The 25,493-nt window shown below is 36.8% G+C and overlaps 1 long non-coding RNA gene across 3 annotated transcripts; it reads right to left on the bottom strand.

Moving 5' to 3' along the window:
• Positions 1-1,151: 1,151 nt before the first annotated feature.
• Positions 1,152-12,990, bottom strand: LOC122074551. 3 transcript variants are annotated; one of them, XR_006138996.1, is made up of 6 exons: positions 12,893-12,990; positions 10,105-10,245; positions 5,269-5,686; positions 2,253-2,638; positions 1,986-2,174; positions 1,152-1,812 (listed from the first exon to the last, which is right to left on the bottom strand). It is a non-coding gene; the product is annotated as an uncharacterized LOC122074551 (long non-coding RNA). The 3 variants fall into 3 exon arrangements; XR_006138995.1 differs by having other exon boundaries at positions 1,152-2,174; XR_006138997.1 differs by having other exon boundaries at positions 1,152-2,174; positions 2,253-2,543.
• Between the last annotated feature and the right edge of the window lie 12,503 nt (positions 12,991-25,493).

The raw sequence follows: 25,493 nt of genomic DNA, 5'->3' as shown, positions 1-25,493 counted from the left end.
AACAAGAGACATTCCTACTATCTATTCAAAGGTTGAAATTGCAAGAGATAATAATTGGCAAACTTTCAAAAACCCTAATGCATTGTGGTAAAGGTTTTAAAGTATTGTCTCAAAATGGGCATGGGATCATTTGTATAAGACAAAGATACTTCGATTTTATCTTAAAAGTGATTTTATTTTACTTTTTTACCCATGATTGGTACTGTTCAATCGATACGACATCAAGATCGAACACTTGCCAACCTAATTTGGATCCAATACCGATACTTAGAAACATGAATTTGTGATAAAGCTGTTTTATAAATAAATGGTAAGTATATTAAGATGTATGCAACGAGTTGGTCACCTCCACTGTTCCAACTGTTTTCATGTTAACCAAAAATTATTTAAAATGAGATTTTTATACCTCTTAAAACAAAATAATTATTTCAACAATTCCATCTAAACAACTTGAATTTTAATAATTAACTTTCCACTAATTATTATATCTAACCACCATAATTAATTGACTATTTTCATCTACTATTAGTGCCCATGGATGTATATATCTGGAGCTACTACTCCAGATCAACAATACCAATTACTTATAAAATGCGGCACCTCCATTGGCTTATTACCATCACACCATTAGGTATACATAGCCTAGCTAGAAATATTCAACAAAAATTCAATTCAAACATCCGCATCCAAATAAACAACATGAAAAGGAGGGGAATTAGGAATATAGAAAAGGTGGTTCATTGGTACGCATCATCCCACAGTTTCCCTTCCATTGATGCAATCGATAGGAGGCTCAACTATTGGATGAAGCAATAAAAATATTGATGCAAGTATATGCATGGGTTAAAAGACGTAAATGGATAGGACGTGATCTCTTGACCGGATATAGATATCCCTAAAAAGATAGGGATGCATATCAAATCCAGATTTTTGTCAACCTGCTTACATCCTCCACTTGAAACCAGAGCTGAAAAATAGAGCTCGACTAGCCCTTTTCAATACCACCCCTATTGAATGAACCGTGCTAATGCAGGGTGCAAGCAGCCTGGCGATTCCCCTGTTTTTGAACCCCCTGCTTTTAAACGTTCACACAAGTGCACAATAAAACTATCCAACCCCATCAATTTCCATGAAAACATGGTCAGTCCAGATTCACCCAAAAATGAACTTTCGGGATTTCTATATACACCATTTAGTAAGTTTCCCTTACACAAGAATCAATCCTACTATGAATTTGACTCTTATGTTTAGATATACATTTTTCACAAATCAGTAAAGGAACTTAGCATGCTGCAACAGTACTTGCTCCTGGACGAATGAAAAACAAAAAGCAAATACTATACATATGTGTGAGAAAGGATCCATTGCTACAAGAGCTCAAAATCCCTTTGTACCTCCGCTCATATTTTCTGCTGCAGGTGCATCGCGGGCTAATGCCTGTGATCCATTACCTAGCCCAAGTGACAAATCCATCATTTCTCTGTAACTCCAGGGCTCTTCCAAAGCATCAGCAGTTGTCCTTGATATATGAAGTCTAGAGGGTGTGTGACTTGAATAGGAGGAAGTATTTTGAACAGCTCCTGCCCTGGATTTGGAGGTGCTACCAAGATCTTGGATGCTTTTGTTCAGGATTTCAGGCTTAGAGACTTGCAATGGCCTGCTTGTGTTGGAGAAGTCATAGCTGAGAGGTCCTGCAGTCTTTAGCCTCTGTACAAGAACACCCACAGCAGCCTCTTGGGATATTTTGGCAGGCAATAGCGCTCCAGATCCAAAGGGTCGTCGGGATTTCCTTTCACATCAAATGATTCAGCTCTGAAGATATTATATAGAAGCTCAATTAGGCCATGTTAGACAAGTGGGTTGAACTTGAACATCGTGAAGTCGCAGAAAAAATTGCATCACAGAGCACAATAGATTCCTCGGAGTGTCAAATAGGTTCAATATTTAACTTATTAAATTCAAAGAAAATCAGTATAAGAAAGTACCAGGGAGATTTCTGTCCTATCTCTAATTGGTATCAAATATAAATCTTCTTCAAAACCAGTGTTTTCTCCATATGTTCTCTACTAGTTGGTTCCCTAGTCTTTCAATGTTCTTAAAACTATTGATCCATTTGTACAAAATAGACATGCAGATCATGGTTTCTTTCAGTCAGTTTGCCCACCCCCTACATGCTGCAGCACACAATAGATTAGTTCAATTTCAATGGTAAAGAAATTCAGAATAAAAAAGTAAGGAGTTTTCTGTCTTACCTCTAATTGGTATCAAATACCAATCTTCTCCAAAACCAGTGTTTTCTCCATGTGTTTTCCACTAGCTGGTTCTCTGGTAGGTTCTCCGTCATTGGAATGAAAAATAATAAAAATAATCCCACTAATAAGACGACTCCTCCGTTGAAGAATATCAATACTCGAAAATGGCACATCATAGATAATGATAGATGTGTCATCACTCCAGTCATTAGCACGTTAGAACTTCCACTAATCACGAATCCCAACATCTTGACTTTTCGAGGGAATGCATCGCTTAACCAGCCGTAGGATCTAGAAGAGAATTGGAAGCGCTACTTAGAATTTCTTTTCCAAGAGTCGAGATATTGCATGGGTTGTAAGTCATATAACAAAGCTCCAATTGCAACCTAAATTTTGTAAATAAAATCAGTAATGTGATGAAATTTGTATACCAGATTTTTTTTTTTTTTTTTTTTTTGGGGGGTGGGGGGGTTGGAAATAATGTGCTATGGAAATAATTTTTCTTTCGAAATTATATCTATGATGCATTTTGAACCATTTAGCATAGTGTAACAATTGGTAAATATGTAAAATGTGTAGCTTGGAAACTGTCTTATGAGTTATGATCTCATAGACCAAAAATAGACTGGAATACCTTTAATTTTACTTACTCCAATTTTATTTTTATGAAAGAAAGGATCAAAATACCCCTTTTTTTACTTTATAACCGACAGTCAATTGCCTCTAAACAGTAAAAGTGGGATATGATCACCTAATATACACACTAGGGTTTCCATCAGGCGAGATTTCTTGGACTCGTGAGTTGCTGGGAGTTGCCGGCATTAGGATCCAAAGATATGATTCCATATTGCACTGGTTTGACCAATAGTAGGCCTTAAACAAGGTTACAAGATTGGAAGGTTTAAGACATAGATCCAGCCTAATTTAAACCTGCCTTAAACAGTAAATAAGAGGTCAAACTAACACGAACTTAAAAGTCTCATACATAATGTTATTTTAAAAGAACCTAATGTTGACAATCATTTTTATCAAGGTGAACTAACAAAGAAAGTAACTCTTAACTCGGTGCTGTTAAATATATTTGGTTACAGTTTAGTGGTTCAAATAAGCTTGGGTTAACTTGCCATTTAATGTGTTAGGGATAACATGAGGAGGAGTCAGGTGGATGTTAATTCCAAACTCTTTTCTTCTTGCTTTATCTTCCATACTCATGGGCTTTGCTCTCACAGGTTGCTTATTGTTACAAACATTTCACATAGGATCCTGGGAATAGGGCTAATTGCCCTATACGAACAAATGACAATGGATATTGGACATCAGGAATCCCAAGAAATAGGGAATGGAAATAAATTATTTGTACTGACTTAATTGATATCTATTTGCATTTTTCATATTTTTTTATTCTTTCCTTCTCTAAAACTCTAACAAGTTACAAAGGCTCTGACACTCCCTATTCTCTTTTCTCTCGTCTATTAGATATCTAGGGATGTGATGAAACGATCCCTTTCTTTCTGCTTTTCTGGTATGTGAAGTGCACTAACCACAATCATTGTTGGCCTAGGTAAATTTCAAATGTGAGACGAAAGTATCGTGCATGAATGATTGATTTTGTGTTTTTTCTGGGGTCAGAAATCAGGTAAGCTGCCATACCTGTTCTATTATTTCCAGGTTTTGGTGTGAATGATGTACAAATATTAGTTTTCTACTTCATGCTCCATGATAATGTTGTCAGATGCCATCACATTTTTCTCGTGCGACTGATCTAATTTATTCCAAGATTGGTTGTTCTCTACCAAATTGATTCTGCATTCATAGGTTGTTACTTTTTATGAACACTTCACTCTTTCCTACAAATCCATGTGATAAATAACTCATGTTGACTTGCCTAATTAAGTACAAATTATGCTGTGTGATCTGATTGTATCTTGTAGTCTGGTTGTTTCTGGTTGCCGTATTGTAAGTAGTCAGATATGTGAAGTCCCGAACTCAGTTACTTCTGGCTGCTGTATAGCCTGGGTTGCATGTGATCAGATATGTGTAGTGCTGCACTCAATTGCTTAAATTGTGCTTTGTGGGTGCATTAGCATGTCTTTATAACAGTAATGGAAAGCTCAAAGTGGTGCTAAAGAGTCATTTTCAGCCACAGTTTGATGATATAGGTTTTCAGATTACATAAAGTTAATTGGCTCCAGAAAACTGAACTATGTTGGTAAGAAAGGATGTCAAGATACTTTTATGATTGGCTCATGCCTTTTGGACAACTATTTCATCATAGCTCATGAATTCACGATATGGCTATAGAATATCGTAATGTTTATTTGAGTTTTTTCTTGGTTTAATATCCTGTTACTCTATCAGTTTGACGAACCCTCACTGCAGGTTCTACTTCTGTTACTCACTCTTGGTTATGCAGATCCGAGTTTTCTGTTCTGTTGGTATTGCTGGTGTGTGTCCTCTTCATATTATACTGGCATTCTCTGTTCATAGTCCTGTTGACAGTGTCCTATCTACTTACTAATTCTGGCTGCAAAAGTAACTTGTTAGTTTGAATAATCTAGTCTTTGGATGTACTGATGTCTAGTATGTTGTTCCTTAATGTTAGCATTTAGTAATCCTGGTGTTTAAAAGCTGATGGTCTTCATACTAGTCGATTGGGAGTATTTTTCTTTGTTACTTTCTGCTTTGGTTATTAGCTAATTTTGTTAAGCGCTGTTACAATAGATCCTAACCTTGGATTTCTCTGATTTTCGGTGGGTGGATTACATGACCCAAATTTCAGATCCACATGACCATTAAATTCTGCTTTATTTGATTTTTCCTATTCTACCAGATTGTGTTCTAATAATTCTATCTTCTCTACCCTTGATCACATAAATATAACACTCATGGATATCCTAGGGATCCTATTATTTCCTACACTATATGAAAATCATGCATGAGAAAATAGAAACATAGAGTAATTTCAATGTGGATAATAGGTAAGTTAATATATTTGATGGAAAGAGAATAATGTTACCTCGACGGTGAACATGACGAAACAAGATCCAAGCAGCACTATCTTTTTACCGAACTTGCTAACCAATGGCAAGGAGATACAAATACCCAGTATGCTTATAATTCCAATAAATACTGTGGATAGTGAGTCTTGCTTGATGATCCTCAAAGCGCTAAGTAGCAGGGGTACATAAAATGACACCACGTTGACCGTTGCTAATTGTTGAAATGCTTGGCTTATGATAGAAATAGCCAATGAGAGATAGCCACCAGGTTTTGACAAGTCCTTCCATTTGCTATTTTCCTGTCTCTTTAGAAGCTTCAAATCTTGTGGCCAAGGATGCAAGAAACAGTCCAATGGCTATTCCAATTTGAAAAGTATTATTTGACTTTTCTTCACTCTTGCCTTGAATAGTCACTGATAGATATTGGGGAATGGCCTGAGAACAATAATATTTGTTAGTTCATTTTTTCATGCGCATAACTGATTGATTTACTATGTTTTCCGAGGTCAGAAATTAGGTAATCTGCCATACTTGTTCTATTATTTCTAGTGCAATTGATTATGACTTGTGGCTACAGAGCGCTTCCAAGTTTTGGTGTGAGTGATGTACATTTCTTTTCTACTTCATGCTCAATGATAAGGTTGTCAGATCATCACATTTTTCTCATGTGACTGATCTAACTTATTCCAAGATTGTTTTTCTCTACCAAATTGATTCTGCATTGATATGTGGTTATTTTTTTATTAACTCTCTACTCTTTCCTAAGTCCATGTGTTAATTAACTCATGTTGACTAATGTCACAACGCTAAGATGGATCGACCCAAACCCACTCCAGAACCCCTTCCCCCCCACTTTGTATGTATGAGGGGGTTCTAGTTCGCGTTCTGGAGCGAGTCTGGGTCGATCCATCGTAGCATTGCCACATAAAGTGTAGAAACAAGTAAAAGTTGTAGTTTCGATCTAGCATGAAGCATAGGATGGGAGTCTCGAGGATGTGTGGCATTGTGTCATAACTTGTTTATCAGTAAGAAGCCACAAACATATGGGAAAGACTATTGTTTTAGGTGTCCAATGACTGAGATGTTAGGGTCATGTATGCAATTCTAGGTATCTATTAGTGCATTCTCTCAGTTGTATTGGTTGTGCACTAGAATCTTCTAACAATGTTCTTGACACTCTTGGAATCCAAAAACCAATCCTTGACACCTTGCCAAGAACCAAAGACACTGATAAGCCCTTCGTTGGCTTTCACTACCTATGGCCAGGTGTAATGCAGATCTCAAGAGAGGTGATGCAGACATATAATCAAAATTAGCTTGTTTAATTAGGAATAAGACTTGAATTGGGTTTTATACATCTTGGGACTTTCGTACAACGGATTTTCTTTGTAATGGGCCACCTTAATTGGCATATAATATGGGTAGAGGCTAGACATACGAAATTATTTATTTATCTTTATTTTCTTGTTATTAAGTGTTTTACTTAAGGATTGAATTAGGCCTACTATTTTTAATGTTGAGATTTTTAAGAAAGCCTAGCATTGTACACGAATTTTGATTAATGAAATAGCTATTGTTGCTTCTTCTCTATCGGTAAAAAATCCCTTGTATTTGATCAAGGTTGCTTGGGGTTAATCCTTCCAAACCACCTTGTTGTGTGATGCATGGGTGGTCTTCTTTCTCTATAGTATAGTTGCCAAGACAACTACGGGACCCAAGGGAGCTTAGGGGACAAGAGGCGCCTGCCTAGGTGCCTTAAGAGTGCATTAATGACATGTAATATGACAATGATAAGTTCATATAATTATGGTTATATGCAACATGAAGTCATATCAATGGAACATGATATATTTTTTTTAGTATTGGCCTAATATGGAAACCAGCATATAAACAAAGCAAAGGATATAATATAAGCATATTATTCAAAGAACAAAACATTAAATATAAGTAAACATAAACGCGTGAAGTGTCAAAAAGGTGTGATCTCGCCTCAAACCCAAGAAAGAGCCTGGACGCCTAGACTGTGCCTAAGAGATGCTATGACATCTGTGCTCTATACTATTCTTCCATCCTTCTTCCTCTCCATTAACAAGATTAAGTTCTGGTTATTTTTCTGCAATTCATCTTCTAGTAAATTTTCTAGTTGAAGTACATATGCAAGACCTTTTTTGCATGAATTCTTATAAGAAGAATCCACCCATTAGAACACCGATTTTGGGAATATGTTCTTCAATGTTCTAGAGAGATTCAATTAGAATCTCCATCAGATCTGACCTGCGGATCAGGAGTCATACTGAAATCACTATTCTACCCTTGTCTCTTAAATGTAATTTTGTCCTTTCAAATATTGATTCAATTATCTGGTTTCTCTAATCTGATATTTCTGAGATTCAAAGTAGATAATCAGAATCAATTAGTCTACATATTCCTCGCTTCTGGAATTCTGTTTTGAGTGTTGAAATTACTGTTCTACCCCTCTAGCCTATCCTACTACTTCTAGGAATACCCCATTCTTGTTGATCCAACCTGCAGATCAAGTGCTAAATTTCAACTGAATTTTAGAGTGTTCCGACCATTTATTTATTTATTTATTTATTTGGATGAATAAAAATTATGTTAGGAAGAAGAGAAGAATATGCAAGCCCAAGGGCCAAAGAGAAGAGCAAATAAAAAGAACAAAGAAGCAAGCCTAGCCAAGAAGGGCATGCCAGCAGCAGTGAGATGGACGACCTCATGACTTTCTTGGGTGTATTTTTTCATTGGACAGAATTGCCCCCAATGTTATAGATTTTTATTAATCTCTTAACCACATCTACCCTTTTCAAAAGACAAGCTTCCAATTTGCTTCCTATTTTGAACTACTCCCTCCCTCCCTCATTAAAAGGTAGTGACAAATGTAATAAATTCTCTCTTTCCTACTAAACAATTAAGAATTCTCCAACATACTAGTACTAGCAGTGCATAAAAATGCAATCATCGGTTCTCCTAAGAGTACACAATTACCACAAGGAAACATATTAATCATGATGAGTGTTTGTTTGCTATGATACTATAGTTGTACCGGGTTTGCTAATCTGCCCCTGCCAGGCTATGGAAGAACTATGGGAAGTAAACACAAAAGCATGTTGATTTGTGCTGGGCCCACTATATATAATGATTAAAAAAATTCAAAGAATAAATAAGAAGAAAAAAAAAAAATAAGGCAATTCCATTTGGCTAAAAGACCTGCACCAGAGCTCTGTAGCTTTGGGTCTACCATCCAGGTCTTGATTTTCCTGTCCCATAGCTATAGGAAGGGTCCTCCTGCCGTTTTCATCTTGCTTCTATAAGTCACAAACCCTAAACCGGCATGGTATAAAACATAATATATTGGTTTATACATGATGCAAATCAGAGGCATTTCCAGAAGTGCTCGCAGGAGGACGCAGGCCAGGCCAGGCCAGGCCAGGCCAGAACCAATAATATTTGTTAGTTCATTTCCTATATGCACGCTAATAATGGGTTTCTGAATCACTTAAGAATTAGGAATTCAAAAATCCATTAGTAAACCAGGAACCAGCAAACAGAGAATTATTTAAATAGAAGTAAAGCATGTCTGAGGTGGCCAGTCTTCTGGTTGAATACCCTAATCAGACAACAGAATCTAATAACAAAATTTGAAAATAACCCAATAGCTGATTGTCAAGATAATTAAGTTGGCTAGTGGAACAAGGAAACTAGAAACTAGGAACAGAACGAAATTCAATTTCAGGAAATCTCATAATTCAAACAGTAGCCTTAACAAAGTTATAAAATAAAACCTGGAAAATCAATTTTGAAAACAAAGAATTTTAGGGTATGATTGTGAGTAAGAAACTAGCCAACCTCAATTAGCTGGGATAAGGCTAAGCTGCCGTTGAGTATTATGTAAGAAAATGAAATCGACCAGAAAATTCAGTTGCACGTTGTTGTTGTAGTTTGACCTTGAAAGATTGAGTTGAAGGGCAAACAATTAGGTTTTAGTTTGATCTTTGAAACTTGGAGTTGTAGGGCAGAGCACAACCATTTGCTGCTTCAATGGGAATTGAAGGGAGAAGTGAAGCTAAAGCATAAACAGGAAAACTGAGTCAACATGGTCAAGTGAGGTGGGTTACTAGGCATTTGATTGATCCCAATCTAACAGGTTGATCCTCGAGCTGGATGACCTGATTTCAAAATACTACATGTGGTGGGTTAGATAAGGATGAAATTTGTAGGCCAAGTAGATCCTAAGGTCCCTGACCACAGTTCAAATTTCAGCTCAAATGGAACTGGACAACTGGAAAAATAGAGATTTGAAAAAATTCAATACTACAGGAGGTTCCATGCCAATACATGGACAATTGAAAATACAAGAAAGTTGCCATCAATACATGGGACTGTATATGATTCCAGTTCAGTCCAAAATGCATAAATGATTCTGATCTTTCCCAGATATTTAGCTAGCAGAATTACCATAAAACCCTCCCACATTGCACAATTAGGTATAAAGACCATATAGTACAACCTGGTTGGGTATAATTGAAAAAAATTTGTTCTCTCATCTACATTCTCAATAAATTAAATAGATGTAAACCACACACTTTTGCACTGCATTTCAGCACTAGAAATAAAATAGTACTAGGTTCCTTCTATTAACATATTGAAAATGAATATATAAGCACATGAATAATTTTTTCTGGGGGGGGGGGGGGAGAACTATACACTCCACTATGCCTAGTGAAGCGTATCCCTTCCTATCTACACATAGAAATATATTGGTGGATCCAAATGATGGAGGGTTAGGGAGTCTTTTCAATAGAAAAAATACAAAATAATCATATGAAGGTACTAACCCCATCGAATCTGGTAAATCGCTGATCTCGCTGGTGATATTCCTCCATATCTTTATATCTTTATATGGCTCAACTGATGGCATCTTCTCTTGTATCATCTCTCACAATATTCTTGGTAAAATGCACTTTAAAGATGATCACCTAACAAACGGAAAAAAAATAAAAAATTTTAAGGACCAAAATAAAAAGTCATTCTAGGTATAAGGAAAAAGTTATCAATATTCTCATACCTTTCAAATGGAAAAATATTCCATATAAAAAAATGTATTCCTTTTCTATATAATATAACCAGAAAACATGTTATACACACAAGCAGACACAAACATTTAGAAAATGAGAGAGGATTACCAGACTTCGGATAACAACTATAACATCTGCCAATTACTACAACATTTTTCTTCTAACCACTTAGAAAAGTCTAACAGTTGTTACATATGGCAAATATGCAGTAGCTTGGAAACACCTTATGATTACCTAGACAAAAAAAAAAAAAGGTCTTGTATACCTTTTATTTTAGTAAGTCCAATTTATTGTTTATGAAGCAAAGGACCAAAATATCCTTTTGTTTTACATAATAATTGAACTCTTATTGAAAGGACATCCTGCAAATTGAAACTAAACAGGAAAAGTGAAATAGCAAAGTTAAAAAAAAAAAAAAAAATTGAAAAGATCATGCTAATGTATATAGTGAATTTTCGATAGGCAAAACCCCTTGACTATAAGTTGCTTGCATTGGGGCAAAGATCCAAAAGATTTGATTTCATCAATCACTAGCCTCACCAAGGGGACGCCCCAAACAAGGTTACAACTGGAACATTTTCTAATTACTACAACATTTTGCAATTGGAAAACTATCATTTAATACTCAGACATATGCCTGTTATCTTTATGTATATTAAGCACCAAAGAAATGGACTCAAAACGAAATTAAAAAGATTAATAATCAGTTCCACAAAAACCAAAAATTATTATATCTGGTATCTCAGGTAACTAGGGTCTAGGGTTACAATAGTTCCGGTTAAACAATCACCAATGGTTCCATACCAAATCGAAAACAATTATTGGGTTAGCCAGTGAACAGTTTTTCATAATCCACCATTCTCCATATTCCAAACCATCTACCACCAACGCTTAGATTGGCGGACAAACTGAACTGTCAAATATTCCTTGGAGAATGGGGGACACCCTTATGTGCTGATACAAAATGCAATAACTTCTCCCAATAAAAAAAAAAGGCATTGTAGAAAGTTGGGGACGACTCTAAAATTACTAAAACGAAGTACTAAGATCAATTTGTGTGATGTTCACTTGGTGGATTTTGAATAAAATGCAAAGAAGCAAATTGGACAGCAGTAGACAAGTGAAAAAAAAAAATCCAGTGTCCTTTACCAGTCATAAAAGTCATATTTGGTAGAAAGATCCAATATTCAGTCACATACTGTTGTTCATTCAAGCAACATCTTAGTTACAAATTCAGAAATGTTGACACTGCAATCCTCTACATTTGCAATCAGCTTTTCATTACATAATTTGATTAAACCAAATATTGAATGAATAATTTCATAGTAAATAGAGAAACGATTAGGAAAAGAATAGTAACAAAAAATCTGCCTAATATGTAAATTCCCAAACTATGATTCAAAATCACTATGAATCTTGAGGACAGACAAAGCAACCACTTCCTTCCGTAAACAACAAAACAACATCAGATCATGCGATTTTCAATTTATTTGACAGCCATGTGATATAGATACAGTTGCACTTACCTGGTTGGACCAGCAAGACCAACTATGGAAGCCAAGGGTCAAGAAGAACCAGTCCAGCCTAGGTTTTTGGTCCAATAAAGGCTGGTAGTAGTTAATTTTACATTATGTCTTTTATTTGTCTTTGAGTTGAATACGTAGAGGTAGAGCATTAGGTTTATGTTTGGAGTCTAAGTAGGAATTTATTTCATTATTAGAGTCTAAGTACGAGTGGTCTTTTATTTTCCCTTTATATACTTACATACTCAATGTTTAATTTTTTAGAGTGAATTTAATTTTACATTAGTGAATTTGTGCATGGTGTGATCCTCTTCCCCTTTTGTGTGATTTTCCCTCTTCTCCCTAAGGCCACTCCATCAATTCAGTATCAAAGGATCCCTTCCCTTGCTCTACTGAAGCACAACCTCATCCCACAACCCATCCCTGCGACTCCCACACTACTCCCTGTAACTCCCTATTCTCCCCATTCCCACTCCCTGCAACCCCCTATTCTCTCCCCCATTCCCTGTTTCGGCCCTACTGAGAACACCCCTCCATCTCTCTTCTCCATTCCCGTTCTCTGTTCTCTGTTCTCTGTTCTCTGTTCTCTGTTCTCTGTTCTCTGTTCTCTGTTCTTCCAGGGACTGAGAAATAAAAATTTAAAAAGAAAAAAAAATAGAGAGAGACAGCAGCAAGAGAAGAAGAGAGAGTCGACAGAGAAGCCAGCAAAAACCCCTACCGACCTCTTCTCAATCGAGCTCTCTGCAGGGTTCCAGTAGTGAAAAAAAAAAAAAAAAAAAAAAGCGCAGGAGAAGAAGCAGTGGCGGGAAGGCGAGCCAAAAAAAAAAAAAAAAAGTCAGTCGAAGAGGGGTAGCAACGAGAGCAAGCAGAATCAGAAGAAAAAAAACAGAGAAGACATAATCAGAGAACAGAAGGCAGAAAAGAAAGAAAAGCAGAATCAAGGGAAAAAAGAAAAAGAAAAAAAGAGAAAACGAAAGGAGCAGAATAGAAGAAGAAACATAAGAAGAAAAGAGAGGGGAAGATACCTGGTTCGATCGACTCCTCCATCGAGCTTCCGCCTTTCTCCTCTAGTTCCATCCACAAGAAGGACGACTAACCTTCTTTTGTCGGCAATAAACCCTACGATTCTCTTTTGCCTTTTTATTTCCTATAATACCCCTCCCTTCATCCATTATCATTTCTTTATCCATATTTTCTTTTTCACTTTTAAGTATACCCTCCACCCACACGTGACATCATTTGTGACTTAATTGCACTTTCATTATTTACAGTTCTGTCATTCCTTAAAAAAAAAAATGAGATAATTACCATTTTGTCATTCACCTTAAACTTTCCATCTATTTACTATTTTACTATTATATTCAAGTATAATTTTACCCATCTCCACCATGATAGCCAATAGTGAAGTTCAACAGTTAAACTCCTATAAGGTAGAAAATGATGTAAAAATTGAATTTATTATGATAATGATAAAATCCATGCGAGCTTCTATTGATCGCTTGGTGGCAGTAGATAAAAAAAAGAGTCTCATTCAATCTGGGGATTCTTCCAACACCGTTCCACAAGATCCACCACCACATCATACCCCACCGCCATCACCTTCACCACCATATGAAACTGGTAGATATGATGATGGAGCAGAAAGAGCAGCAAGATTGGATGTCCTTGATTTTTATGGAGACAATAATCCAGAACTGTACCTTGACTGGATTCATAGCCTAGAGACATTCTTCAGATGGTACGGGTTGACTGAGGCCCGAAAGATCCTATTTGCAGAGGCCAAACTGAAAGGCACGGCCTGAATCTGGTGGATCAAGCAACAGTAACAGAACCGAACTCGAGGCGTTGGTTTAGTCACTATTTGGGTTGAAATGCATGAAGTCATGAACCGAAGATTATTGTCTTCTGATTACAAGTAACACATGCATCTTAGGTTTGCATAGTTGAAACAAGAGAATTTGACCGTGGAAGAATATATTGCTAGGTTCTATTATTTAGCTACTCATTTATATTTTGAATGGGATGAAGAAGTATTAGTGGCACAATTTCGCAATGGTTTGTACCCTCAACTTAGTGCCAGCTTTCCCTCTAGCCGACTATTTACAATGGAAGACGTTGTCTAGGTAGCATATCAGGTTGAAGAGAGTCTGAAATGTCCATACAATCGGCGGCCATTTACGGATGCTTTCTCTAGGGATTCTGATTCTATTCAGCCACAATCATCTCAACAGAAAAAGTCCAATAGACCATAGGTTAGTGCTTCATCTATGGCATTTTCATGACCTAGCCAATGGTATTCTCCACCTTGTGATTCAAACATGTCATCTTCACGACCTAACCAGCCATACTCCTCACCTCAGCGTGGCTATGACAAGAACTTAGCATTTCCAAATGAGGCTATTCAATGTTTCTCATGCATGGGGTACATGCATAGAGCTAATCAATGTCCTAACCAGTTGTTAACCTACATCAACAAGGACAATTTTATACCCTATGCACCAGAAGAGCAACCGAAAACAGGAACAGTAAATCTGGAGGCTGAATGTGATCATTATCCTAATGAGATTAATGATGATGATAGTGATGGTGAGTCTCAACCGTTCTATGTGATCCGTCCTCTTTTTGACTATATAGAAGATTCATGAGGAGGACGATTGGCGTCGTAATAGTATCTTTCAAACTAGGGTGCGATGCAATGACAGTTTGTGTAATATGATGATTGACCCCGGCAGTTGTACCAATGTTGTTGCTGAAGATGTTCGCAAGTTGGGTTTGAAAACTGAGCCTCATCTGAATCCCTACAATGTTGGATGGGTGAACAACAATAATCTGAAAAATCATGAAAGGTTTTTGCTCACGTATTCCATTGGTGGACTGATTGATCAGGTTCAATGTGATGTTCTCCCTATAAAAGTTTGTCATATTCTACTGGGTCACCCATGGTTGTTCGACAAGAAAACTAAGCACTATGGATATGAGAATACATACACTTTTCAGCATGGTGACCTCGAGATGTAGATCCTTCCAGCAAAGAATCTTCCCCCTTTCAAGCTCAAGAAGACAATTGGTACTTTTCTCATCAAGCGCATCGACTCTAACGGCATTCTTGGACCTCATCCAAACTCGACAGAGTAGAGTTCTCATCAAAAGGGGAGAGCTGATGTAAATATAGTTGCACTTACCTAGTTGGACTAGTAAGACCGACTGTGGAAGCCAAGGGCCAAGAAGAACCGGTCCATTCTAGGTTTTTGGTCCAACAAGGGCTAGTAATAGTTAATTTTACATTATGTCTTTTATTTGTCTTTGAGTAGGATACGTAGGAGGTAGAGAAGTATGTTCATGTTTAGAGTCTAAGTGGGATTTTATTTCAGTATTAGAGTCTAAGTAGGAGTAGTTTTTTATTTTCCCTTTATATACTTACATAACTCAATGTTTAATTTTTTAGAGTGAATTTAATTTTAGATTAGTGAATTTGTGCGTGGTGTGATCCCCTTCCTCCTTTTGTGTTATTTTCCCTCTTCTCCCTAAGGCTACTCCATCACCATGATTTAGGGATTTTGAGAAAAAATAAATAAATAAAATGAACCAACCTCGGAGGTAGCAGAGAATGGCACAGAGAAGGTGAGGAAAAAGAAGATTTGAGAGAGTGCAGGGATTCACCTTCAGTTGTAGGTTCCAAAATTCGCAGCCCCTACTAGTAATCTATGCAAAGTCCAGTGACATTTTGCTAAGAGGATTTGTCAAACCTGAAACAACCATCCATGAACAGAAAAAAAAAACCCCCAAGAAAAACTATTCATACTCACAGCAAGCAGAGGGCACGAAGTAGAAGAGTTCAGAGAGGGTGAGAGAGTGCAGAGATTCACCTTATTTCAAAACTGAACTCTGCAGCCGCTCTTACAAGTGGAGGAAGAAGGGTTTAGTGTATCTAAGGCATGATTCTATGATTTTATAGTAGGGTAAGAATCAGTTGATGTGTAAATTTTTCTTTTTTTTAATGTGTAAAATAGCTTCTTAGAAGAATCACTAATTAGTCATTGGCAATCGAACATGGGTAAAAATCGAGAAGCCCTAAGACGTTTTGCAAACTTAATTTTCATTCAGCAAATCGATACGATGTTGATCTGAACCGGTCTTGAATCAATCGTTTTTTTTTTTTATCCTTGATCCGAAGCCGATACCAATTCCTCAACCCCTTGACCACATTGCATGATTACAAACAGAAACCAGATTTTGTAGTATTGCTACCGGAACCTAATGGACCAGTATCTTCAGTAGTGAGTGATGCATGGCCACCTCCCGAGCAACAATTGCCACCCCAACTAGGACCCCGTTGGCATCCGGTGCCGCAATATAAGTTGTTGGTGCCACAAGGTCAGTATTGGTCTTCACAGATCCATATGACCATATATATGATTTAAGGGTTTAAATCATAATAAAAATAATTAAAAATAATTTAATAGTGATTTATCATTATCTTTATATGATGTGACTAAATAAACGTATGTGGTTGACCTAAAAACCCATGATGTGGAATGTTGAATGCAACTCAAATTATGTAAACCAATAAACCATAGATCTCTGGATCTCTAGATCTCTTACTTACATGTTAATTTTCTTCCCTAACATAGTTTGTCAAGTTGAAAATTTTAATTTTAAAAAGCCAATATTACTAAAGACCGCATGGTAATGGTTGGAATGTGATAATCATGCATGAACATATAAGAGGATGCGTGCCTATACACCTAGTTATATGTTTGAATCTGAAAGTAGAACTTAACAAGTGACATGTCTACTATCTATTTAACACATTATTTTGCCATATGGAAGAATTAGATGGATTAGTGGGATCACTAAAATAAGCTTTATTTATGATGGACAATGATGCGGCTAGTTTTCCCTAAAATTGTCGGTATACCCACGGTTACCTAGGAAGAAATCTTCTGAAATTCGGATCTCGTACAATTCTGTACAATGCCACCCCAGGAAGCTGACACGTGTAATATTCCATTTTCGTGGCTCAGATTAATCTACCATTACACAATCTTAAACCAGTGAAAAACCTATCAAACCATTGGAGAACAAACCGGGTCGGTTCATCTTTTTGAAATAAAAGCTGGTTTATTTTCCCTCTATCCTCTTTCAACTCTCTCTCTCTCTCTCTCTCTCTCTCTCTCTCTCTCTCTCTCTCGACTTTCCCTCTCGGTTCTCTGTAAGCCCTAACCCTGAAATCTCGACACTCCCTCTGTTCGTTGCTCCCTACTCTTTGCTCCCTCGATCTGTTCCACGCTCTCGACTCTCTCTCTGTTCGTCGCTAGACTTCGATAGCTCTCCCTCTCGGTTACTAGAAGCCCTAACCCTCTCTGTAACCAAAAACTCGGACTTGCTCTCTCGACTCTCCCTCTGTTTGTCGCTCCCTACTCTCTTGATCTATTCCACACTCTCGACTCTCTCTATATTCGTTGCTCGACTCCGATAGCTCTCCCTCTCTGCCCTAACTCTCCCTCTCAGTTACTAGAAGCCCTAAACCTCTGTAACAAAAACTTGGACCTGCTCTCTCGACTCTCCCCCTCTGTTCGTTGCTCCCTAGTACACCAACATTTCTTCTTCACTGCAAAGGTATGAAGAACAGCTCCTTCATTTTTATGCAATCTTGTGGATGTATTTGTTATGTCAATTTTTTTTAATTAATTAAGCGTATGATTAAATACCCACCAAAACCATACCAAGTATTGCTTTACCTAGATCACCAATTTTTAGTAGAATTGTTTGATTACATCATTTGCTCTGTGGTTTTGACTGCTGAAATATTAGGGGAAAGGGGTTGTTCTTCCCTGTTGATTTTTCACATGTCCAAAGTTGTGTCAAACATTCATGAGGAGAGTTAGGGACCAATGTGGACATGGCTAAGCATCTTTTGCATTGAAGTGAAAGAGAGTTTATTTTTATTTTTAATGAAAGACTCAACATATGCCTTTCACTTGATACCATACCTTGATGTTTGCTTTTTGCCTTTAATTTTTTTTTAATAGTTTCCTTTTGGCATCTTCTCTTATATCATATTAATTTAAGCATTACATACTCTGTAATTGTAAGTTGTCAATCAAATAGTCATGTCAATTAGATTTTTTTGGTCACTGTTGGAGCCTTTTTTTTAATGTAAGCTTCTCTTAGGGATATTGCATTTTACACAGAAATGGATGCACATCAGCGGATGTGTAGCTATGGTGAAGGGGTGATGGTCATCCAAACTTTTCGAACGTTGAAGAATCCTGGACGACGATTTTACAGATGTCTGTTAGGTGAAAAACATCCGGACTCTTTCATTTGGTTGGACCTAGCGTTGAGGAACTACACAGACACTGTAGACACAGGAGCATGACATTCAAATGAAAGTGTTAATAGGAACACACGGGTCATCTCGGCTATTCGTCAACCACCCTATAGTCCAAAAGTACGAAACCAAGTAGTAGTGGATCAGTCATTGCTCAACCATTATTATGGTTTAACCATCTTCCTCTGTATTTGGGTGTTAATTCTTTCATGCTATGTCTTCTATGTAATGTCCTTGTGAATAGAACTACTGTTTTGTTAATGAAGTTCGTTCTGTCATGTAACAATCATATGTTGATTTATTATTATGATTATTTCCTTGTTACTATAATGTACTAATAATCTTTTTTGTAGGTAAAAAATCTTTAGCCCAAAATGGTAGAGCACTTGGGCTAATGCCTAGGTTATGGTGGTTCAAATCCACCAAGACTTTGAAAGTGAACGAATGTGTTCTACCTTACTGCTGTCATATGCTTCTGCTGGTTTACCAAGAGTTGGGCTTTTTTTTTTTAAATAGTTTCTATTTATGAAATTGCATTTTTAAGGTTCAGTTCTGGATCTGAGAGTGTTTGGATGGAATCCTTTTGGGTGAGACTGGTTCTGGCACTTTACTCTCCCTGGGTAGCTGGTGGTGTGTAGTGTTATCAATGGTTTTTTTTTTTTGTCATTTTTATGCTCATCAAATTTCACTAGTAAGCTTATCGAAGCATGTTTTTGTATATTTCATTATGTTTCATTGGTCTATGCCATCTGATGGATTACAACTTATGCAAATCCTTTCAGGGAGCTTGCCACATATGTACTATTGTTACCAAGATCTTTTTTTCACTCTAATTTCTTGAGTTTGGATTTCAGGGTGACATGAATCTCCAACTCTCTAGGAAAAGTCCACTTTGTCCAAGTTATACACTTCTTTTTTGGAAATTGAAGCTACCTAATTCTAAATATAATGTTATTACCTTGTCTTCTTTATTTAATCTATCCCAAATAGGAAACAATGTCAGATTGTGGGAAATTGGGGAAATTGGTGGTAATGTAAATTAGGAATCTTTCGATTAATTTTATGGCAAATTTGGTGATTCCCCTTTTGAATTCTTTTGAAATTAAAGGTTTGCAGCTTCAACGTATGTTGAGTGAGTTTCAAAATGGATTAATCTTAGGACATTTTGAATTAGGAAGCATAAGAGCTTTAGCATTTACCATTGATTTCAGGGGTTTACCATCGTCTATATAGGCTAAAAACTCCCAAGAAGTGAGATAAGAAAGATGGATGCTGAGGCTTGGCGAAATTTCAAAACCAACATGATTTGCTCCATCTGACTTTTCTCTAACTGAACTTGAAGCAGTAATACAAACCTCAAGAGATTCTCGGCCATTTCATGGTCACTATTCAGACTAGACAGAGAATTTTTAGCTAAAGATTCCAAATACAAGTCATTTGCATAATTATTTGTTGCTCCACTTCCATCCTCAAAACTGGATTCATAAATAGAATACGAGCTGGATTACTCACATTCCTTAGTTTGAACCATAATTGAAATTGAGTTACTAGAAGAAGGCAAATCAGGAAGTTCTGTTGTTTTCACTTTTTCAGTTTTGTTTGGCTTTTGTGCAAAGTTCAGTTCTGTTATGTGTATGTTTGATTGAAACATAGACCCAACAATATTGGCAACAATGGTCTAGAGCCACAACTGAAACAATCTTCTAAACGGCTTCTCAAGCACAGACATGCTCTGCTAGATGAGCTTCTTAAGTAAATACACTATGGCCTGTAGGTATTGATTCTTGATGGAGCTCAAATGGTTTGCCATGCTGGTTAGCAGATTTGAAAATGAAAAAGAAATGATGAGGTGACGGCCATTCTGCAACCATGTGGTCACACTGGGTATTAGTGGGTTAGTCTCTGCATGGGCTAGGTGGTATAGAAACTGGCCTTCATGAAGTAACCCACTGGTCTTAACATGATGAAGTGAGGGCCTGAGGCTGAAGGAAAGAAATTTTTGAAGTATCTACCAAAGCAATTGTTCCATAAGGAAACAAATTACGTAGAATATTATTTCGAAATCAACATTCTTGGGATTGAACTTCAGCATCTGTTAAGTTACTTCATATTATTAAGAAAGAAAAAAGTTTAATCCATAGCTTCAAGCAGAGCTTGCACTTACTTCAATATTGAAATACATTACCAATGAAGCCAATCTCTTCAGCTCTTTTATCTGCCTTACAAGTCCTACTTCAATATTGAGATACATTACCAATGAGATACATATTATATTCCTTTAGAACTACCCTGCATTACTTAAATTTATTTTTGAACTTGATTCCTGCTCCATTTCTGAAAATTGGCACAATGACCCAACTCAACGAAGCCTTGTCCCAACTATTTCAGAGCATTTTGCAGGAATTTTCTCTGCAAAGATTTTTGCTGAATATGGATGAAACATACTCATTAAGTAATGGACAATTTAATCAAGGTAAAGTGCCATAACCAGTTTCTATCATAATTATATAGCTTGGAACTTGGCTGAACAGGTAGGACATTCTTTACAAGAAAGTACAGAGTATGTTATGCAAATCGACACCAAACCTTTACCAGAAGGAATGACTTCAGTATTGATTAATGAAGGATTTAATTAGTCATAGGTTGTTAGTTTTGGGTTTCATGAACTTATGAATCCTATTTCAGCCTTGACAAGCAATAATATAAGAAAGATTATTTAGGAGATAAGACTCCTAATGATAACCCAGCAGAATAATATAAACTAAGAACAGAATTAGAAAGTCAAACCAGCAAAAGTAAATATATATGCATTTTTAGTGGAATTAGTGGATCACATGTTTTCATTCTATACAATTGCACTAATATTTTTTGAATATATATGTTTTCATTCCATAAAAACAAGTTCATTTGCACAAAAGCCAAAAATCAATGAAACCTTATTCACCGTAGATGCAACCTTCAGTTCAGGGCAGAGTAAACCAAGACTGGCCTAAACAGAATGCATGAAATGTCAAACCAGTAGAGGTACATGACAACAGTAATAGCTAACAAAACTCAGATTTCCATGCTAACCTCAATTCTAAAGAAGTTCTATGAAAGAAAGAAAAAGACATAGAAATCATTACATTTAAAAGTCTGTACATTGTTAGCAAACAACAGAGCATAAAAGGAGGACATCTGAGTTTTTGGTATTTAAATAACAGGTTCAAATGGAATAGTTATAGCCTCTAGGTAAAGTGCCATAACCAATCTCACCCAAAAATATTCCAACCAAACACTTTCAAATCCAAAACTGAAAAACCTTGAAAATGCAATTTCATCACCAGAAATAAAAATAAAAAAAGCCCAACTCTTTGTAAACCAGCAGAAGCACATGACAACAATAAGGTAAAACACATTCGTTCAATTTCAAAGTCTTGGTGGATTCGAACCACCATAACCTGGGCATTAACCCAGGTGCTCTACCATTTTGAGCTAAAGACTCCTTACCTACAAAAAAAGATTGTTAGTACAATAGAGGCTAAAAATCAATAGAAATAATTAGAATCCTAGATGTATTGGCAAGCACAAAAATAAAGATCCAATGAAACTTTGTGTTTTAATATCACAAAAATAAGTCATGACATTAACTGGATGTATTTAATAGCAAAAAACAATAGTCCTCATTAGCTGAATTTAAATATAATCTTCATCCAGTGATTGATGAGCTACATATGCTTGAGATAATATATGGGAAATAAAATCCTGCAGGCGACATTGAATATTAAGCAATCTAGATTGACTAAGAAAATAAAAAATACAACAAACAACATAACAAGCCAAACCTACTCACCATAAGTGACATATAACTGGGACATGTGTTATCCATCAGTTGTGTAGGAGTTGGTGCATGTGTTAGTTGTTGTTCTTGTAATCCTTGATTGTTACTTGGCCTTCCACTTTTCTTTTCTTTTTTTCCTTGTTTTTCAACCCAATTCTTTAACCATCTACCACTTCTTGTACTTTTCTCTTTATGCTTCAAACGTAATCCATTGTATACGTCATCGGAGAAATCAGGTGATACTGGCATATCAGGGCAATCAACTGGGTTGATTCTAATATTACCAACCTTCAACTTTAATTCATTCGCAACACCTTTCACCAAATTGTATCCTTCAATTGTCTTTGAAGCTTCTGATGCTATTTGAATAAGTTCAGGACAAATACGCTTATACCGTTGCATACAATCCAATTTGACATCTTATTCAACTTCTTTCCCCCTACTGTCATTGACCACCATAGTTCTTGCTCCCCATGTCCATCTCTTCAAAATATAGCATTCAGGAGTATGCTTTATATCTAACATATAAAAAACTTTCAAACAATGGCAACACAGAATACCATATGTCTCAAATTTCATGCAACTGCATGCTACAATTCCTTGAAGTGGGTTACAACATACTTTATACTCACAGTTTGCTTCAAAAATCCCAACCCGAAAATTAATGAAGGGCATTCCATTAGTTTGGCCTATGATAATGCAAACCGTCATCCAATTATATTCCTCTTGAAATAACTGAAAAATTACAGGGGTGTCGATTTCCCCAACTTGTTTCTGTACAATTGACATTGAATTTGCAAGTCGTGGCATCTTGTTTTGTGCATCAAATTCAGCTTTTAATCCATTACCACGCTTCTGGTTAAGAACTTTCTCAAAATGTTTAAAAAATTGCATGACATCCAAAGTTGACTTCAAATAGTCCTTCAAGTCACTGTTCAGACTCTCACTGAGTTGTGTACTTCGAATGCCTATTATGAATGTGTTTTTCATATAGCACTTCGCTCATTGACTTTTAAGACCATAAATGCACTGCAACCATGCATTATCCTTAACATCATACTCGTTCAGCAAATTATACCATGCTGTCTCGAATTCAACTTCCATATTGTATTGGTATATGCATTTCTTAAAATCTGTAAGAAACTTGGAGCCCTCTTTCATCATATGACCAAAATGTGTAATGCCATTCTGCATTAAGTGCCAAGTATACAATCCATGCCATGTCTGAGGCCACATTTCTTTTAATGCTCTAGCCATAGCTTTGTCTTGGTCCGTAAATATAGTTAAAGGCTTCTTTCCACCATGTGCTTTAGTGAATACATCAAACAATCATTCGAAAGATTCCACTGTCTCATCATATAAAAGTGCGGCCCTGAATACAGTGCACTCTCTATGATAATTGAATCCAGTAAACAACCCAAACGGCCTACACTCTTTGTTGGTGCGAAATGTAGTGTCAAAGTTGACTACATCTCCAAATTGTGCGTAGTCAATGATCACCTTTGGATCAGTCCAAAATATGTTAGTTATTTGTTATTCACTATCCAGTTGAAACGAGTATGTGAAAGATGGATTGTTCCTAGTTTGGGTAATAACGTACTTCATCAAACTATCTGCTTCACCATATGTCAAGGCACGTTGTCTTTTAGTGCGGAGATAGTTCCTAACATCTTGGGTCAAACAACTTAGGTTTTCTATCCCACCAGCTTGCCTACCCATCAACTCAACTGTGGATCTAGGCCAAATCCCCGAGTCATCTGCCAAATCAATTTTTCTGCCTATGTATGTCTAAGATATTCTTTTGTGAATGCATTATATGAACTGTTGATGTAATATGAAGCTCATGATTATGTTCCCTCGCAAAGTCACAACATTTGTATTTTTCATCATCAACCAAACATATGTTCATTCGTGCCTGGCAATTTGTTCTTGTCTCAGCTCGGGGGTTAACAGTATTGATATCTCGCTTGTCACTCAACCGACAACCAACTTTTGAACAGACAAATCCCCTAGATGTTATGGTCATCTTGTCTTTCTTGCTCTTTTTTAGAAAGTGTTTCCTAACACTAAACCCCATTGCCTGTTCATAACTGTTATAATAATCATATGCATCCTGTTCTGAATTGAATAACATCCCAAAAATAGGTTCACTCACATCATTCGTGCTAACATTCTCCATACTAGACAAAACAAACAAAAAACATTAAAGTAACAATACTTCAACAGAATTTAACAAAGCAAAATCAAGAGTGGAATTAAAAAATTTTAAAATACTCTAACTCGAATATAAGGACAGAGACAACAAATCTCTTAGGTTTTCACAGAGACAACAAGCAAATAAAAAATAATGGAATTGAATTTTTTTTTAAAAGAAACTCAAATCAACCAAGGAAAATAACCCAAAATCTTTTAGGTTTTGAGAGAGACAGCAAGCAAACACAAATATGAATTTGAAATTTTAAAGATAAATAAGCTCAAATCAGCTAATGAAAATAACCCTAAATGAGCATTCCTGTTCTCAAAACCCTAAATCACAGATCTAGACATATTGATGCCTTTTGAGAGAGAGAGAGAGAGAGAGAGAGAGAGAGAGAGAGAGAGAGAGAGAGATAGAGATTTAATCAACAATTTGTTCAACAAGGTAAGCTGTTAAGAAAAAAAAAACCATGACATTAACAAAAGAATACGGTGGTACGGAGAAAACGTTGGTGTATCATACCTTTGCATGGAGCTTTGTAACAAAGAGAGCGAATCGAGGGTGAAGTCGAGCGTCGAACATAGAGAGAGAGAGAGGAGTCGAGCGACGAACAGAGATAGAGTCGAGAGTGTGGAACAGAGAGTTGAGAGCATGGAGCGTGGAGCGTGGAGCGTGGAGTGACGAACAGATGGAGAGTCAAGATAGCGGGGAGAGTTGAGGGAAAGAGCAGGTCTGAGCTTTTGGTTACAGAGAACCGAGAGGGAGAGTCGAGCAACAAACAGAGAGAGGGTCGAGAGCATGGAACAGATCGAGAGAGCAGGGAGCGACGAACAAAGGGAGAGTCAAGATAGCAGGGAGCGTCGAGGGAAAGAGCAGGTCTGAGCTTTTGGTTACAGAGAACCGAGAGGGAGAGTCGAGATCGAGAGAGAGAGACGTCAAGAGAGAGAGAGAGTCGAAAGAGGAGAGAGGGAAAATATTATCGCTTTTATTTCAAAAAGATGAACCGACCCAGTTTGTTCCGATTTGTTCTCCAATGGTTTGATTCAAGACGGTTTTTTCACTGGTTTAAGATTGTGTAATGGTAGATTAATCTTGTCAGCTGCCTGAGGTGGCATTGTATAGAATTGTACGAGATCCGAATTTGAGACGATTTCTTCCCACGGTTACCTGCTTAATGGGGCCATATCCATGCGTAAGTTGGTCCACCGTAACATTGCATCACAGGCCTTTAGTTAAAGTATGCACGTGAGTCGTGGTAAAGCTTTTGTCCTCAAG

The sequence above is a fragment of the Macadamia integrifolia genome, chromosome 3, assembly GCF_013358625.1.
Source record: "Macadamia integrifolia cultivar HAES 741 chromosome 3, SCU_Mint_v3, whole genome shotgun sequence".
Lineage (NCBI taxonomy): Eukaryota > Viridiplantae > Streptophyta > Magnoliopsida > Proteales > Proteaceae > Macadamia > Macadamia integrifolia.
This window is presented reverse-complemented; position numbering and strand designations above follow the sequence as displayed.